The sequence below is a fragment of the Rutidosis leptorrhynchoides genome, chromosome 3 (assembly GCF_046630445.1).
Source record: "Rutidosis leptorrhynchoides isolate AG116_Rl617_1_P2 chromosome 3, CSIRO_AGI_Rlap_v1, whole genome shotgun sequence".
NCBI classification, from domain to species: domain Eukaryota; kingdom Viridiplantae; phylum Streptophyta; class Magnoliopsida; order Asterales; family Asteraceae; genus Rutidosis; species Rutidosis leptorrhynchoides.
Genome location: NC_092335.1, coordinates 147,454,993 through 147,460,021, shown reverse-complemented (window position 1 = coordinate 147,460,021; position 5,029 = coordinate 147,454,993).

Genomic DNA, 5,029 nt, shown 5'->3' with positions numbered 1-5,029 from the left:
AAATATAAATATTGATATTTTTAAAAGAATAATAATAATTATTATTGCAAAATAATACAACTTTTACTTATTATTATTATCAATGTTATTTTATCAAATAAATATGTAATACAAATAATATAATTACCTTAATAAAACTTATCATAATATTTTTTTTAAATTAACTTTATAAATTTTATTACTTAAGATATATAAAAGTATATTTTTATATAAAATTTTATTTATTAATAAATGAATTATATTATTTACTCTATTAAATCTTTTAAAAATATTTAAAAATATAAAACGACGATATTTAAACTATATAATAATCATGTATAAATTTTGGAAATCATTTTGAGTCAAATTAACTTTTGTTGATCTTTGCATATTAGTCTCGAGCATTAGGATTGTGGTACACTATGACTTGACCTAATTTGTTAGACAAATATTGACCAGTACATATATATACATAATTAATTTAGGTTCGTGAATCCGAGGCTAACCTTGCACTTGTTCAATGACGTTATATGTATTTTTACTACGAAATACAGTATGGTGAGTTTCATTTGCCTTTTTACCCTTTATATTTTTGGGCTGAGAATACATGCGCAACTTTTATAAATATTTTACGAAATAGACACAAGTAATTAAAACTACATTCTATGGTTGAATTATCGAAATCGAATATGCCCCTTTTTATTAAAGTCTGGTAATCTAAGAATTAGGGAACAGACACCCTAATTGACGCGAATCCTAAAGATAGATCTATTGGGCCTAACAAACCCCATCCAAAGTACCGGATGCTTTAGTACTTCGAAATTTATATCATGTCCGAAGGAGGATCCCGGAATGATGGGGATATTCTTATATGCATATTGTTAATGTCGGTTACCAGGTGTTCGATCCATATGAATGATTATTTTTGTCTCTATGCATGGGACGTATATTTATGAGAACTGGAAATGAAATTCTTGTGGTCTATTAAAATGATGGAAATGAATGATTATGATAAACTAATGAACTCACCAACCTTTTGGATGACACTTTAAAGCATGTTTATTCTCAGGTATAAAAGAAATCTTTCGCTGTGCATTTGCTTGTTTTAAAGATATTACTTGGAGTATTTCATAGCATATTTCGAAGAACGTTGCATTCGAGTCATTGAGTTCATCAAAGATTACTATTAAGTTAATTTATAATTGGATAGTGGATATTATGAAATGGTATGCATGCCTGTCAATTTTCAATGTAAAGAAAGTTTGTGTTTTAAAAACGAATGCAATGTTTGTAATATGTATCATATAGAGGTCAAATACCTCGCGATGTAATCAACTATTGTGAATCGTTTATAATGTATATGAACGGGTCCTTTCAGTTGGTATCAGAGCGGTGGTCTTAGCGAACCAGGTCTGCATTAGTGTGTCTAACTGATAAGTCGTTAGGATGCATTAGTGAGTCTGGACTTCGACCGTGTCTGCATGTCAAAAGTTTTGCTTATCATTTCTAGTCGGAACTCATCTGCTTATCATCCTTAGGAAATTACCTACTTATCATTATTTGTATAGACACGTCTTGCTACATTAATTGCATGAGTAGTGTATAGACAAAATTCATATCTTAGCGTATCTGCTAAATCATATCTTATCGTATCTATTACTGTAAACTTTGCCTGACATATTCCTTAAATTCCTCCGTAATCTACGAAATCTTTTGATCTATATACATATATGGATATCCTATGTAAATAGAATACCACCCGATAGCCAGAAAATCATTTTATATCGAAAATTCCTTTATCCAATCATACGAAATGGAAGTTGTCATCAGTTCAAGTCACTCGGATTCTGAAATGGAATCTCACTCAAGCTCCGAAAGCAGTGTGACCGGAATGGATCAACCAATCAGTCATCATCTATTCTGGATGAATTGGGGATGGGTTCGTAGTCTCCTCAATCATTGGAGACAAGAAGAAGGCGATCCTTTCCATCCACCACATTGCCCTCTTGACGAAGAACCTGAAGCACTTACCGGCAAACCTGTCCGAAACACCATTTTCTCTCTCATTTCCAGAGTATCTCATCACGATTATATACTCCATCAAATTCTAGATTTTATTTATCCGCTCGTTCGAACCGACAATCACCCCGGTGTAATAGAAGAAGTCAACGAGCTTCGCGCTCGGGTAGTGGCTTTGGAGAATATGGTGCAAAAATTACAAACACCAGTAGCAGCACCAGCAGCAACACCAGCAGCATAACCAGTACCACCATCATCAATGCCAACAGTACCATTACCACCTCCAACCACAACCGCGTCGTAAACCTCAACTTCACAATCTGTCCCACGAGCATCAACGTCATACGCACCATAGATATCAAGGAATACCAGCAACAATAACTGACGATGTATTAATTCATAACTTCATTGGAGAAACATTCCACTGAGATTATGTAATCTCTAAAGTCTTAGAGATTATCTAATCTAGCCATAACCATAAATCAGTTAAGCGAACCAAAATGATAGAAGGAAGAGTAGAAACCCTGACAAAAATGGTGTGTGATTAACAAGCTAAACTTGTTTTACCAACAGCATCGTCAGTACAGTCAACATCAGAATCAACAACACCTATAACATCACAAACTCCGTTAGTTCAAGAATCACTGTGGACATCATTACGAATCAATAACGCGTATATTGTATCAAGGAGTTATGAAGAGTTAACTCATTCCCTCTGAAGAAATTATATGTATATTTTATATATACATATTTTGAAATAAAAATAAATCTTTTCGTGCTAAGCTATTGTGTGTGAATCTTAACTACTCGGTTAATTCATCTTACAAATATGCAATAATGTACGTCCTTCACCCGCAACTTAACCATCGTTAACTACAATCTCTGTCTCAATTCAACAAATTCCAATTCATAATAAATCAAGTATATATTTGATTTTACACTTTCATCATCGATGTAACCGAAACTTCTCAGATACCATCACTCGTACTTTGCGAAGTTCACAAGAATTTAACAAAAATCAACATCACGCCTCAACAAATAACGAAGTATTGATTCGTAATTTCAATATTATTGAAGAAATACTTATGTAATCTCTAAAGCCTTCAAGGGATTATTCAATTCTAGTTTCAACCATAAATCGAATGAGTTTAATTTAGTATTAACTCATTAAAATTTATGTTATGTCTGAGGAGAATATATACATATATATTTTCACAAAGACTGTAATAAAATTCTTATGTACAAAATATTAATTGTGAAATTTTTTAACGGGTAGGTAATACCCGAGAGATATATATATTCACAATTAATATGTTACATTCTTCGAATCTGATCAAGCAAATTATCAACTATACTTCCTACTTTCACAATAATATACATTCTTTCATAGAGATCAAAACAACCATACTCATTCAAACCCAATTACAAATTTTGATTTTGAAACCTCAGAATTCAATTCGAGATATAACCGGTATCATCACTTTTAGATTCCTACATCTTTCAAAGCTATACTTTGACTTCAAAACTGTGTTAGAACATCAAATGTATATTAACGATTACAATCTGTGTTCAAACTCTTCGAAAATATCTGAAGACACTTCAAATAATGAGCAATCGAGATGATGATCCAACCACATATTACCCACAGTTAGGTAGTTAAAAAGCACTCGAAACCAAAGTCATAATTCCACACATATATGTGTCAGATTCTTTGGCATTTATTAGCAAAAATAACTTTGCAATTCCTTTTCAAAGTAGCCAATTTTGTCACAGCTCCAGCAAGTCAACTTCGACTTTTCAGTCAGACTAACCTTATTATAACCTTGAGATATACACCATCATTACCAGGGAACCTTTTACATCCCACCACATTATTAGCAGATGTACCAACAACTTCATTACCCTTTGACTTTAACCTCTCCAAAAAGTCATTATAGTTATTCATTGAAACTCCACCATTTACTCATTCGCATCTTGTAACAAGAATTGCCATACGAATCATCGGGAATTAGCAATCATTAATTTGAAATCTCGCAGCATGTCTACGCCAACAGTTATATGTGTACGTACAACGTCTATCTCCTGGACTTACATACTTTGAATGTGAAGTTTCTGAAAAACACCTTGAACTGTGAACTAGTTCTTGAAATGCTGACGAAGCAGCAACAACTGTAAACGATCTTAACAGTAAAAAGTTTGATGATAAAGAATAGTGTATTGGCAAAGCTCAGAAAAAGAGAAGTTTTCGAACTGGAAAAAGGATTGAGCAAAGTATGAAAGAGGCTGTGGACAAATCACAAGGGCGAAACGTGCCTTCAAAGAATCTAAATGATTCAGTACCTGCTGAAGTCATTAAAGGAATACCTTGCTCTTGACTCTAAACCCCTGCGGACAATATTCTTCATCATCCTCTGATATTAGAAATTCTAAGATATCATCATATCTTTCATTATAAATATCCTCCATATTTCTGAAGATATTTTCTTAATTATTCTTATCCGAAATCATTTACCTCTTCGCGCTATCTGTATTACATCATAAAAGAAACTATTTTAGTTTCTAAATTCTGAAACATTCGAGTTTAAAATAGGAATTTTTTTTTTTGAAGTAGTGCTGGGAGCTGAAGCATGAGTTAGTATAATATAATGACACTTGATCAACGTGATTATATTACAGTAATTCATGCTGAGTTTCTAAATGGAACGTGATGATTCACAGATTATAACGTCATCATGTGCCATGTTACACGACTCCTATATTCTATTTAATCTCTAAAATATCAAGAAAATATTTCTTGATGATTCGGTCTTTTCTAGGGTATTCTGGTAATTTAACAAATCAAGATCGTGCCATTACAATTTCCTTCTTAGAACATTAACTATGTTCATTCAGAAATTCATATCTACGAATTATGGACCATTACATACGGTGCTTAATCTCAAGAAGAGGAAACGAAAGAATGAAGCTCCGAAATAGAAATAGGAGTATAAATTGCCTCAAATAGAAGGGAGCATTAACTGTGGATGATAAT